The sequence below is a fragment of the Vespula pensylvanica genome, chromosome 2, assembly GCF_014466175.1.
Source record: "Vespula pensylvanica isolate Volc-1 chromosome 2, ASM1446617v1, whole genome shotgun sequence".
Taxonomy (NCBI): domain Eukaryota; kingdom Metazoa; phylum Arthropoda; class Insecta; order Hymenoptera; family Vespidae; genus Vespula; species Vespula pensylvanica.
The window spans coordinates 10,129,713-10,144,892 of record NC_057686.1 but is presented as its reverse complement, the minus strand read 5'-3'; the positions used below and the strand labels follow the sequence as shown (position 1 = coordinate 10,144,892).

The following is a 15,180-nucleotide window of genomic DNA, read 5'->3' as shown; positions in this document are numbered from 1 at the left end:
CTCTCAACTACCGAACGAGTTCGAGCGTAAACGCGTCTACGTCTGCTGAATCCAATTACGCAATGTTGCAATTGCAGGCGCCATGGAATAAGTAGAACCTATATTTATATATAGAGTATATCGTTAACAAGATATCCAACTTTTTGAATTGTCAGAAAATTTTCAAACGAAGTTATGAAACTCCGAAAAAAGAAACGCACAATTCGTATTTCGACATTTTTCAATTTTTATTACAAATAATAAAATGTTTTTAATTTCTTTACTGAGAAAATTAATGAATTATATATTTAACTATTATATAATAACAAATATTAATTAATTATTTGTTTCTCATTTCTACTATATTATATTTTCTAATTTATTGATCTATTGAAAACTGTTTTCTCCGTACTAGTTTTTGTTTTATTTAGATAAATAATAAAAATTTTATATATTTCTGATCCAAAATTTTTCTGAATAAAAATGTTAAAGTTAAATAGAGTATTAAAAGAATACCATGTAGGCATAGGGACTTACAAGATTAGTTTTATAAAATTTCACATAACATACACTTGTTTTTTCTTTTTCTCATTATTCCTTGATATAATCAAATATTCGTTCGTAATAATCAAAAAGGAATTCTCGACTTTTCCTTATGTCTCTTTTGATTGTGTCTCCATTAATATCTTTTGTCCTTCGACTCTTTTGATAAGTTCTTACGTAACGATTATGATTTTCTCAACGTGACGATGCGATCGTTCCGTTTAGAAACGATAATGTTATTACCACGCAATAAAGTCAAAGATTTATCAAGATTTTTCTAATAAGCAAGTTTTTTATTTTCTTCGAAAAAAAAGTAAAGAAAAAAAAAAGAAAAAAATTAAGAATCATTGCTTAACTCGAAGTAGAAACAGAATCTCCGACCAGCGTTTGTCGATCAATGATTAATGAAATTGTGGCACGATCGAGTAATTAAATGTTTATTTGACTTAGATCGCCATGCATTCACGAACGAGTTACAGTACAAATAAAAGATCGTCTCACGAGGTACGAACTTTTATATTTAATCCTCTTTTTTTATCTGCCATTGATAAATATTCCTAAACGATTTATTGTTTCATTTTTTTTTCTTTTTTCTGTTTGTTTTTTCCCATATATCGTTAATAAATAATAAAATATAATATAATGTAAACATGCTCATACGTAGAACTGATATTCTATTCTAATCGATCCGCGCGATATCATTGAAAATTTTTAACGATAATGATAACGAAACTCGTTGGGTTCAAGATATACGAATGGATTTGAGACGTAGAATGATTACAACGAGAACTAAATTAAATTAAGCCTAAATTAAACTTTTTATGAGTTATACTTACGATTAAATTTAGATGAATTATGCTTATTAGCAATTTTTACTATTTCTGATTTTCTTTAAACGAAGTTTTATGGAACTATAGACGCTGCAATGAAATAAAAATATATATATAAGGAAGAAAAAAAATATTCTCGTTAATATGAGAATGAGTATGCCGAATGAGCTCGTACAAAATTCTTCTCTCGGCAATAATCGATATGTTGTCGATTGACCTTCGAACAATGAAATATTGCGCACGTACTCGTGCCAGTCCAATGCGTCCAAGGTCTAACGAATAGTAGGCCGCAACGCGCGATACCGTTTTAATAGTAGTTGGCTACGCTCGTCCATACCTTTTCCTTCTATCTCTATTTATCTATCTATCTATTTATTCATCTCTTTCTATTTTCTTTTTTTTCCTCTCTCTCTCTCTCTCTCTCTCTCTCTCTCTCTCTCTCTCTCTTTATCTTTTTTCAATTTACCACTGTTTTACAGTATGAGAACGTAGTAATTTTTTTGTCGAACAAGAAAGTGCAGAAAGAAATATTTTTTCATTTATTTTTTAGATCTTTTATTTGTATGATTTTTTGTTATTTTCTTAATTTCCGATACGAAGATTACGTTATTGGATAGTTCAAGATATCGATTTCGGTGCTAGGTTTATAGAGAATAATGAACCAATATATGAGTCTACGTAATAAATACGCAGTTTGAACAGAAGCGACTTCTTATTAAATGATAAAATTATACTCTTCTCTCTCTCTCTCTTTTAACTCTGTTCGTTATCGATAAAGCGACTCAATGAGATTAAATTTTCCTTTCTTTATCACTTATACTGGCATAGTATATATGTCTTATTTGCACCTCTCTGTATAATCGCTATAATAAATGTATTAGAAAAGATAAGTACGCGTGCACTTATAATATTGACTGGACTTCGCACAAGAAATTTTGTAGATATATAAAACGAGCTAGATATTCGAGATAAATATATGAATATTTCTTTAACTTTTGACCCTTTTTTAAATAGATATAGTAAAATGTGAATATCAAAATTATGTACATATATTAGTTATTATTATTAAAAATTATTAATGGAGATTATTTCTATTATGAAATAAATATATATTTATATATCTGAATGTTTTTTGATCTTGAAAGTTTAAAGGTTTAAATCTCAAAAAATCTTCTATCTCTTCAACACAATATTAATTGTCAGTTTATATTTGAAGATTAATGTTTACTAAGTATAAATTATACTATACTGTAATATGATATGGTACACACACACGCACACGCACACACACACACACACGCATACGACATAATTCTATGTATATTATTATATCATATATTATACTATAATATAGTCATACTGTAATCTTCATATAATATAATTTTTGTTTAAGTCACAAAAATTGGGTCATAGAGAGTAAATTTAATTAGAAAAGAAATAAATTCACATACTCATGAATTGAAACACATTCACTTTCTAACGTATTCACGAAAAATCGCATTCTCTTAGCTAACCTTGGAGTAGAGCGCTCGTTTGCGTCGATCCAGCATTCATTAAACGCAACGACATAATCGCTCCATCGTGTAACGTCAGCGCATTTTACACCGTTACGTTACGAGAAATGTATGTGCATGTGTCTCTATGTGTGCACCCCTCTTTTAGCATAACATCGTGTCCGTGCCAATAAGCCGAAGTGCATCGCGCCACTCTCCATTAAATTTTTCTATTCAAACGAGAACGCGCGACCACATCGACCAATTAACGATACACATCGCAAACTAATCTTGTTTTCTTTATTAGTGTTGTCATTTGATTAGAATAATTCTCTCGGATCAAAATAGACATTTTTTTCTAAAATTTTTTATACTCGTGAAAGACGATGAAGTATGATCTTTCAACACTAGATTTGCAGGATCTATCGATTTGACGGATTTCAGTTTCATACTTAGTACATTATCACTTTTAAGCATATCATTTATGTCGATTTTGATTGATATGATATGAATTAATAACAAAAAAGTTATTTTTCTTTTCTTAATGTAACTGTCAATTCGACCGATTTCAGATTTTATGCTGAAAATTATAGAAATTATAAATATTATTTTTTAGCAATTTACATTGACTTCAATTCATACAATGATATGAACTAAAAAACTGAATTATGACGCACTCGTCAATTTGACTTTTTTCAGATTTTATACTTAAAATTACAAAAACTATAAATATTACTTCTTTTTCTGCAATTTATGTTGAATATGATTAATATAATGATATGAATGAAAAAAAGAAATAACATTTTAATATACCTGTCAACCCGAACTAGATTTTAATAAAAATTTATAATTAATGTTTGTAAATCTAGTGTTACAAAAGATCATTGAAAGAAGAAGAAGGATGAAAGGCAATAGAAGACTGCCAAAACACGAGATGTGCCAATAGACGCGTTCCTTCGTGGACTGCCAGCTCACCTTCCGCGCTACCGTTTTAAATTAAGGTACGTCTTCAAATGTCACGAGTACGCATTCCGTTTCGCGACGCTTCTTGTCGCGAGATTCTAAAACGTCGTCACTCTCGTCTCTATCGCTCTTTTTGTTATCAAAGCTAAGACTTAAGATTTAATCGTAAGATAGCAAGTCATTAATCACACTTTTATCGTTTCCTTTTCATCTTTTATCAAAGTTTTTCGATTTTTTTATTTTTTCTATTACCTTGTTGTCGTTTTCAGCCAATAGCGTTCTTCCTTTCGTCGATTCCGTACTCTTTGATCGATCTGTACAAAAAATTATAAATAGTATTAATTTATAATTATAAATATAGATATATAATAAATTATACATAAACGTTATATCTAAATAAACAAAAATATATTTAATATTTTTTATAAATATTTATTACCGATAATGTTAATACAAAATTTTGCTTCGAAAAATGTCTAACATTAAAAGATTAAACTATAAATTTTAGTGATCAATAGAACGAATTAGAGATGATAATTAGTTGAGTAATCGTAGGTTTTCGGTAAATACGATCGCACAATAATTATCATTATAAAAAAAAAAAAGTGAAAGAAAGGAAAGAGGAGGAAAATTCGATTGGTCACGTATGATCCACGAGATTATATGATCGGATCGCGACGATCTATAAATTCCCGAGTGGAAGTCCTATCGCATTTAATTTCTTTTTCTAAAAGATAAGAGAAGCTTGAAAAAATTGTCGAGCATTTGCTTGTTGCTTCGAACGATAGGAAAACAAACAATAATCGCTCGTGTCTGATTTATTTTGAAAAAATGTTTCGTCCGTATTTTTATATTTTTATATTTTTTGTTTCATTTAACGAGATTAAGGAAATGGAAAAAATTGTTCGATCTCGTCTTCCTATTCTATTAATAACAAAAAAAAAGAAAAACCAGATACGAAGATCGTAACGAAGAAAATTCATCAAACATTCTACCCCTTTTTAACGAAACTAACAAGACAAATCGCTTTCACCACTGAATGAGAAAGATCGTGTGATCCTTTTTCTTAATCTAGATTAAAACTTAATCTAAACCTAGACCTGTTCCAGATACAGCTGCCAAGGTTTGCGCATGCTCTTCTAACGAGATCTTATAGCGTGTTAATGAAAGTTGTCGAGCCGTATATGTAATGAAACTTTTAACGTGAAACGAGTTTCTTTGTTTCTCTGTCTTCCTCTTGTCTAGTTAGCGGTAAAATGGAATGGGACAACACGAGATGGAAAATTGGATCAAATGCGACGATAATCTTGATTGGAATTTTTTAATCAGACAATTTAACTTCCTACATATGAACTGTAACACGAGTCCTATAAAAGAAACTAATAAAGAAGTAATTCGTATGAATAATTTATGATTCTGTGAAAAACAATATCTTTTTAATAAAATTCTTTATTGATTTGTGAATCGTTATTTTTTTTTATCGTGTTATATTCAACTTATATAGGAGTATATAATATTGACTACTAATATACACGAACGTTCTCTCGAGGATCATGAACGTATTCCGTAAAACACGGCGTACCTCTGATAAGAGGAATCCTTTAAAACTCACATGTCAATACGCTGCGATTATCCGAACGTTATCGCTCGTTCTTGCGATAATATGTTACATACAGGAAACATTTGAGTGGTTAACTGGTGCGTTTTTTTTCTTCTTTTACTTTCTTGTATTTATTTATTTTTTACTTGAAAGTAAACAAAGAATAACATAAATTAAAAAATGACTAGAAGTTGACATTTAGACGTAAATATGTATATTATAATTATAAGAAAATAACAAATTCTAATTGTAATAAATAAAATCAATTTGACATCTACATTGCAATATCAAAGAACTATATAAAATTTTCATTATTTTCAATGACAAATTAAAACGCGCATATAATCGATCGATTCGATTCGATCTTAACGATCTCTCAAATGAAATTGACTGTTCGTTTAATAGCAGTAATTTTCTTTCTTCTCATTCGACCGAATAACGACACGTATCGATGTTGAACATTGAATAGATTGGAAACAGGAGGTACGTTGACTTTCTATCATCGATCAGAAGGTCAGTCTACTCAGTGGCTGACCTTCGTTGTCTCGATCAAACGAATTCCGAAGATTTCTTTCGATTCTAAGATTTCTTTTTTCTAGGACTCTCCTCGTTCTAATGCCATATCTGAAAATTTTTTAATCAGCTCGTAAAATTTTCTAGAAACGTAGAAAGTTGCTCGTTTCAATGAGATAATATAAATAAAAAAAAGGAAAAAAGGAGAAAAAGAAAAGATTATGAAACGTAACAAATCGACTCGTAATCAGAGCACATTTTCAAGATTCGCAAAAGGGAGAAACCAGAAGAAAAAAATTTTCGATAAGAGGAACATTTAAACGGAACGAGGGTAATTTTGAGGGTCGTTAGTGGGAGATTGGAGCACAGGATGATAAAAAGGTAGAGAGATAGACGTATTGATCGTGCTGAAAACATTTTCCCTTTTTCCTCTCTCTCTATCTCTTTTTCTTTCTCTTCCTAAAGCTCTCAAAATGCTCATCTTATCAAAGAAAGTCATCATACTGTCTCTCTCTCTCCCTCTCTCTTTCTCTCTCTCCCTCTTCCTTTTTTCGCCCTATTTGAAAGATACAAACTAACACATGTCTGAGAAGAGTTAGATTCTCAAGGACACATGCATTGTAGCTTAAATGAAAAAGGATAGAAGATGAGACTAAAATGAATACACTATTTTAGAGAATCGACCGATCGATTGTGCCTGCTCTCTCTTTTTTACGTAAAGAGACAAATAGAAAATAGTTAGAGAATAGTATTTGGATTTATTCGCATTATTAAATAGAGATAGAAATAGACAGAGAATAGTATTTGGATTTATTCGCATGATTAAATAGAGATAGAAATACATAGAGAATAGTATTTGGATTTATTCGCATTATTGTTTTTCGAAAGTTAATCCTGCAAAATATACTGTGAAGCTTGCAAGTGCTCGATGCACTTGGAATAATTGACTAATAAGCAAATGATCCATTACATAAATCAATCCTCTCTCTCTCTCTCTGTCTCTCTCTCTCTCTCTCTCTTTGACTCATTCATGTTTGTCCTTGTATCAACTAAGTATTTATTTTTCCTTATACAGTGTTGCCATCAGCATTAGTAATTGATTCTTTGTGACACATAAAATCGTAATAACGACGAATTAATTAATATGAATAAATTAATACAAATGAAGATTTACTGAAGATTTCTTAATCTTTTTAATATTACTAATTCTGTAAATGAAAACTGTAAGTACCGATAAATATCTTGATGATAAGATATCTATAATAATCGTATATACATGATTCTTAAAATGGTAATAATTTCTAATTATTGAAATTTGCAATGTTATCGATATTAGGATGGAATGTTAAAAATAGAACGATAAATAATACAAATAAGTTCTTTATATCGAGCTGTGTCAGAAAACTAGATCATATTCTGAACCTAGGGCATTTATAAGACGGTTGGAAAAACTCAGATCAATATCAACCACGAATTGGCACGTTACGTTGCGAAGATCGACCCGTGACTCAGTGTGGACCCGCCCGTATTTTCATATGTACGTACATACATACATACATACATACATACATACATAAATATACACACACACACATTTATGAATACAATGAATTTTCAATCAATTCATAAGTTTCTACATTAATGTCCATTGTTCCGAAAATTAAAAAGAATTCTTTATCGTTTCGTGAAAAATCGATGAAAAATCACTTCGAATTCGAATAATTTTATTCTACATTTTTCGCGTGAAGAATAATTGAATTTCAGTGTATAATTTAAAATGAATTTTTTTTTTAAATCTCGTTTTCGATTTAGCGAAGTAAATTTTTTTGGGGAATTTTTTGTCGAATGTTGAGAAAAGGATAAAAATAGTATCAACTTTGTTTCGTCATGTTCTGAATTTTAACTTTCTCGAGATGCGTTGTTGCCAGTGAAAACGAAGAAGATGAAAAACAGGACGAAAGAGAAAAAGAGAAAGAAAAAGAAGAAAAAGAAGAAAAAAAAGAAGAAAAAGAGGAAGAAGAAGAAGATGAAGATGATAAGACAGCATGCATGAGAGACAAGACGTTTATTTATTTACGCGGCCACGCGAGCTCGCTACGTCATAGTTGCCACGTAGGAGAGAAGCCACGCCGAGAGTTAAACTACTGAAAGAGCTAAAATTAATTCCGCGCCCGGTAGATTAGGAAGGCACTCGCTAGGTTTCCCCTCGACCACTATTCACATTATCCTCCGTTGTCCAAAGTAATACGGTTATAAAAAAGAACTACGCATCCTTTATTTTACGTACCATTCAAAAGAGTTCTCGTTTATTTATTTATTTTTAATTTTTTTGTTCAATTTCTTTTCATAATAAATTTTTCATGTATTTTCGATTATCAATCAATTCTATCGACTTATTTTATGATACATTATTTCTAGAATTTATTTAAAGATTTCGACGTTTGTTTATTCATTTTTTCATTTTACAATATTTTTCAGAACAAATCTTTTATTTATTTTCAATTGTCAATTAATTCTATGGGTGATATATACATTATTTCTAGAATTTGCTGATAATGAAAAATCGATTTTCATCTCAACTAACGAGTTACAAGCTACTTTCTTTTTTATTAATTGACGAACTAAGCTAAAGATAAGGACAATCGAGTCCGATTCTGATTATATTCGGTGAACTCTAAAGTAACGAGTGAAAGCTAGCGGGGCGTTGAAAAAAAAGTTAATGTAGTTATAAAGCCGGAAAACTTTCCTCGAACGGTCGCCGCTTTTTATGCTGCTTCCTTTCCCTCGTTAGTTAGATCTCGATCGTTAATGATCACAGTAGCCCGATAAATCCGGATCTAGAATATCTTTTTTTCTTACTTCTTTCGAATTCGTGTCTCGAGAAGAACCTTCTACAGGGACTTGATGTAGCAAGCGAAAACTAAGATAAAGTAAAAAAAAGAGAGAGAGAGAGAGACAGGGGGAAAGAGAGAGAACCAACCAATCACAACGTCTTGTATAACTCGTACGGGCACTGATTGGAACGGGCGTGGGAGTATCGAATCGATTAGACCGCCGATCGATTCTCGTGCAAAGTGCTCTTTCTCTCTCTCTCTCTCTCTCTCTCTCTCTCTCTCTCTCTCTCTCACTCTTTCTTCTTCGACTGTTCCATCTCTTTCTCGTGTTCAGGAAACATTCGACTATTGTTCCACTTTCAATGATTTCCGTGCTTTCTTCCGGCGTTTTCAATAATTTTGTCGGCTTTCGTCATTCGTCCGATTATATTTAATTTTTGTTTTTTCTTCTCGTTCTTTTTTTTTCGAAAAAAAGAAAAAAGAAACGATACGTAATTATAACATTAATTATTTCACGCAAACAATGTAAGTACGCATATAAATGTACTAGTATATATACATGTATAAATACATATGTGTATATAAAATAACACGCGAGAAGACGTATTACGCGGTCGCACGTAATTGTCGTAATCGTCATTGTCTCGTATATTCTCTATTCATATTCTCTAAGTAACATATAACGAGTACGCAAGGTCTCGGTATCTTCTTCGAGCACGCTCGTATTTATTAGCTACGTTAAAATATACCTCGAACACGACTTTCCGCCTTGACAAAAGCAAAATATTATTATATCTTTCCTCTTCCTGTTCCTTTTCATACCAATGAGATAAGATTCCTCGTGATATTCTTTCCTCTTTCTTTTACAAGTTATTTATACGATTTTATATAAAAATTAAAATATGAAAAACATTAAATACACATGTAAAATCCGTATAAATGACGAAAATATAAAGATTAGGTAGAAAAAAAGAAATAAAAAAAACAAAAATGAATGCTCCCTGTTATTGTTACAAGAAAAAACATTTCTTTCTTTGTCTTCAAACGAACAAAGCCGATCTCAAATCCGATATATATATATATATATATATATATATATCAATTTGCAATTTGCAATGTTTCGTCGCTTATACGTTACGAAATGTGTGCGCGCAGCTGTCCTACGATATATTTAAGCGTACCGCCACCAGTAACGACGACGACAGCCTATTGGTGAATTAACCGGAATCTGGGCCAGTTACGACACCTGTCGGACGGACACAAAAGAGAAAAAGAGATAGATATAGAGATAGAGATAGAGAAAGAGAAAGAGAGAGAGAGAGAGAGTGAGAGAGACAGACAGACAGAGAGAGAGAGAGAGAGAGAGACAGACAGACAGAGAGAGAGAGAAGACGCGAAAGAGCCTTCGAGTATTGTAAATCATGCGACATGCCGATGCCAAATATAAATCTTTTATGGCTCATTTTACGCGCAGTCACGAAATATTAGCACTGTCTTTCCCAAAATTTTCTTTCACGCCATCATCCGTATGATTCATACCAGCTTTTATCGACTTTGTGAGCGATCATTTTGTCAACAAATAGATTAGATTTATGAACGTTGAGAAAGAAATAGGAGAGAGAGAGAGAGAGAGAGAGAGAGAGAGAGAGAGAGAGAGAGAGAGAGAGAGAGAGAGAGAGAGAGAGAGAGAGAAGGAGAGTTTCTTTTTCTTTTTTTTCATAGTAATATTATTTATCGTATTTAACAATTACGATATACCAAATACATACCAATATATACCATACATACCAAAATACATCTCGAAAATTCAAATACTATAATATTCTAATATAACACCCTCGTTTCTAAGTTTATATTTAAATTTTTAAAAAGACGAAGAGAAAAGTAACACCGATCAAACGAAAGATATATGTATATATGCAAATATAAGAACGATTCATTGGCCTTGGGAAATAGAGATAGAGAAACTATATAACTGTCAACGACGTTTATCCTTTCGTAATTTCTAATGATTTCTTTTCCATAAATCAAAATTAATTCCTAATAATTAAATTCCTAAAAACATAAATCCAATCTCGAGTAAATTGAGAAAGTTATGTTGACATAATTCTTATGGATTTAGTCATGTTTTTCCTCTTTTTTTTTTTTAAAGGAGCATCTTCATTAGGATAAATGTATAACATATTTCTAACACGAAAGAGTCGAATAAAAAGATGAAAACGAGAGAGTGATCGTATGCATTATCACGAAATGATTGCAAAATACTAAACGTATACTCTAATTACTATACTTATACGTTTAATATAAAGCTGATCGCATATAAACGAAATCAAAATCTAAACAAAGCAAAATAACAATCTCATTAATTAATCATTTTCATATTTTCTTTTTTTTTCATAAGACGAAAGAAACAAAGATATAAACGAAAATGAAAGAGAGACAGAGAGAGGAGATGAAAAAGAATCATCATGTTTGTGACACGTACATTTCTTTTCGTCTAATCATTCTCCGTGTTCTACACTTTTAATTCTTTCTCTCTCTTTCTCTCTTTTTTGTGGTTAAACCTAGCATTAGGAAACACGCACTCACACATACACACATGAGATGTACCTACGGCAATCAAATATCATGTAACATACTTACATACCCCTGTACTCGATACGTTCACATCAACAAACAAACACACACACATACACTTCGTGGCACGTTACGCTAGCCCTAAAAGGATAGTGCTTTCCTTGGAAACTCGAGCACGCACGTACATACACATAAATACACATGCTCGCTCTTACAGGCTTACGTACGTGTATCTTATACTTTCTCCATATGCAAACTTGAAGACGTAGTAGAAGCGTAGAACAGGATGCACAGTAAAATATATATATATATATATAATATGTCTGTATGCTATATATATATGTGTAATGCGTATATATATCTCCTTGATGGAACAGTTATATGACTAGAGAATTTACGACGTATCGACGAAGGAAGGAACGATTATCATGAAACTATTATACGATCGCCTCTTCCCAGAGAACTCGCTCGGGAAACGCGTTATGAGAGAGATCGGAAAACGAGAAAAGCGAGAGAACGCGCAACTCCGATGTACCAGCAGAGACTGGCGGCTTCCCCTCGGACTCACCGAGTGGTAGCCGGTATAGTGGAAAAGAGACGTATATACATACAGCTACGATGTTAACCGTATATCGTTGTGTACTATATAACTACTACCACCACCACCACTGCCACCACCACTGCCACCACACCACTACACCACTATTCCAGCAGTAGCAGCAGCGGAGCAGGTCTACTATCGTCGTTACTAACACTTACAAACAACGTCGTGTCGTCCCTGCGCTATGTGTATTTCTCCTAAGAGAACGGTAGAGGGGAGTACCGAAAGAAACCTGGTGGAGGTAGGTTGGTTAGCATAGTGGGGGAAGAGAACTTGGAGGAGAAACTATCAGGTCGCACGCTCTGCATGTGACGTAACTCGAGTCATCCTGGATGTGTCGTGCGCCAGCGCAAGAGTGAAAGAAAGAGAAGGGAAGAGAAAGAGGGAAGGAGGGAGAGAGAGAGAGCTGAGTGAGAAAAGAGTGGGGGTACGCGGGCAAGGCCGAGTTGGTGGGGAGAATGCTACGAGTCAACGGAAGGAGGGGAGGATGGCGGTCATTAGTGCTACTGGGACACGGAAGCGAATCCTTGCCTTGTCGCACCTTCTCTCTCTTCCTCTCTCCTTCTCTCTCTCTCTCTCTCTCTCTCTCTCTCTTTCTCTCTCTCTCGCTCGTTGGCTCGCGACCCGGTACCTGCTCACCACCCCCACCCACCCTTCCATCGTGCATCCACCATCGCTCTGCTGCCCGGGGATGCGCCTGCACTCTGCAGCCGTATATATCCCTTTTGCTGCACCCTCTCTTTCTCTCTCCCTTTCTATCTTTCTGCACAACACCTATAAGAACCGGGGTCGATTAGGCAGTGCTCGCGACCTCGTCCTTGTCGGCCCACTTCAAGACCGCCAATACTTTTCCTTTATTTTTTCTTTTTTTTTACCTCTTTTCTTTCCCCTTGCAGCACCTCGCTTCTTTCATGCATGATTCCTCACCTGCATATGCGTATACGTTCATTGATATTTTGTAAAATGGCGTATACGATTGTAAACATTACCTAAATAAACGGAGAAAATAAATATTACTATTTTTGTTCCTTTCATATTATTCGTATTTTACAAAAAATATCATTCTGAAAAAAATATGAAGGAAGATGCGTGACTATAATCATCTATCTATTTTACGCTTCTACCAAATCCTGGAAGCTTTGATATGTATTGGGCCAATGGTTATCAAAGTCGATGAAAATTATAGAACAGTTTCCCTTCGTTGAAATTTGGTGCAGGCATACCAAATGAAACTTATTCGCCGAGTTGCGTAGCCGCGTTGAATGAGTATCGAACGTAGGTGGTATGACGAACTTTGACATTCCGTGGTTTAGCGTTTATTCGAAGGAAATAATAAACGTGGGATTTGATCATTTTTAAATAAAGTAACTTATTATTGTTTGTTTAAGTATATAATATAAATATTTTTGGATTTATATAGTTTCAATTAATTTGTCAGATCGTATCAAGATCGATGACTAATTCAAAACGATACCATGATCAGTTTCATATTCTTCATTCGGATAAATATAATAATTTCAAATGTCATTGGATCATGGTTTTCATTTGATCAGTGGTGATAATCAATAATCATGTCATCCAAGCTTTAACTTATTTTATATAGTTTACAAAATGATCGGGCCAAAATTTACTTCTGGTGTCCTATATCAATTTATATTGAACTATATCATTTCTCTTTATTGAATATTTTCTATAATATATTCTATCATATATAATACATCTATCACACACACCCACACACATAGAGAGAGAGAGAGAGAGAGAGAGAGAGAGAGAGAGAGAGAGAGAGAGAGAGAGAGAGAGAGAGAGAGAGAGATATTATTTTGATTCGGATTACGAAATGTTATCTTAGCAACATACACACAGTCGACGAGTAAACCTTGGCCTGTCATCAATCATACTCGATTTTCGTTTCATCACGTAGCAGGACAATGGTTGCTACTACGTCGGATTTAGATACGTAGAAATGTCCGAATACGTCGTACGCAACTGTAACATATTCAAAGCACTCTCGACACGTTTATAATAGCATTGCATTTCTACCGGAGTGCTTTACTTAAGGCATTATAGACTCGGGGATGCTGCTGATGCATTTCGTTCGATTCCACCTTCGAGCTTTCTATGGTTTCCTACGATCATAGACGTCGACAAATGTGAATATTATAAAACTTTCAAATGAGATTATTCTAATTAAAATCTTTCGGTCTATAGATCCCTATCAATTTTTATTTCTTTCACAAAGTTCAATAATTCTCAAGCATACAAAATTAATAAGTATCTTTTCTTCAATAAAACAAAAGTATAATTTAAAAAGAAAAATAAATTAAATAAAATTTACAAGAAAAAAAGCATAAGAAAACTTTCTATAATTCTCTATGATCATATACGTCAACGAATGTGAATATTGTACTTTTCAAGTGAAAGAATTTTAATTGAAATCTCTTGATCTATAGAAATCCTTATTTTTCATAAAGGTTAATAATTCTAGAGCATAAAAAATTAATAAGTATTTTTTCTTGTATTTTTTTGTTCAACGATAAAAATCCTTTTATCAAGAAATAAAAGAGTGACAAGAAATTTAGCTGAAGAAGAATGGGGTTCGTTGAGTCTACGCCTATGTCTGGTGAGTCTGGAAACTGGTTTATCCAGAGGCTAAGGAAGATGTACGTACTTACTTACGTGTAGGTACACGTAGCTATATCTAAAAGTATCATACGTACAAGCACCTCTGAGCATTTCGAGCGATTTCGAAACAGGAATGCATCCTGTCTCGATTTCCTTTCTCAGCCTCGGATTCGTTGCTCGTAGTAACTCGTTGCAATCCATGAACTCTGGAATTTACTTAGAGACGATTCTTTTATGAGTATCGATAGGCAGCTTTCCTGTTTTGTCGACCTTGGAATTATGATTTAAAATAACCTTGCATGATTATGATTTCTTATGATTATTCTCTGATTTTCTTTTTTGCTTTACACGATTTTATCTGTAAAAATAACAAGTAGAAAAGTTTTATCTAATGAAATATTAAAACATTTTCTATAAATCACTTTAAATGTTGGAAGAGATAATAATATAAAAAAACGATTATTTGACTTAACAATTAATTATTATTAATTATAGAACAAATTATAGAAGAAAGAACAAATGACTTGTTGATAAAGAAATGATTAATTAATTTAGGGTTAATAAATAAACGACTAATAACGAATTATTTTATTTTACTAATAATTAATTTTTCTCTTGTTTA

General features: G+C 32.7%; 1 protein-coding gene and 1 long non-coding RNA gene across 4 annotated transcripts in view; one reads left to right on the top strand and one right to left on the bottom strand.

Annotated features, from left to right (window-relative positions):
• LOC122638127 overlaps positions 1 to 5,215 on the top strand; it is a 9,626-nt gene extending 4,411 nt beyond the window's left edge. The window contains exons 2-3 of one of the 2 annotated variants that reach the window (XR_006329351.1): positions 3,715 to 3,846; positions 4,691 to 5,215. This is a non-coding gene — a long non-coding RNA (uncharacterized LOC122638127). The remainder of the gene's footprint in view (positions 1 to 3,714; positions 3,847 to 4,690) is intronic. The other variant, XR_006329352.1, reaches the window with a different exon arrangement.
• The window catches only part of LOC122638125 (protein Tob1), a 33,818-nt gene extending 21,905 nt beyond the window's left edge, over positions 1 to 11,913 (bottom strand). Inside the window, exons 1-2 of one of the 2 annotated variants that reach the window (XM_043830825.1) lie at positions 11,560 to 11,913; positions 4,061 to 4,122 (exon numbers count right to left, since the gene is read on the bottom strand). The gene's annotated coding sequence lies outside the window, so the exon portion shown is untranslated. The other variant, XM_043830827.1, reaches the window with a different exon arrangement.
• Between the last annotated feature and the right edge of the window lie 3,267 nt (positions 11,914 to 15,180).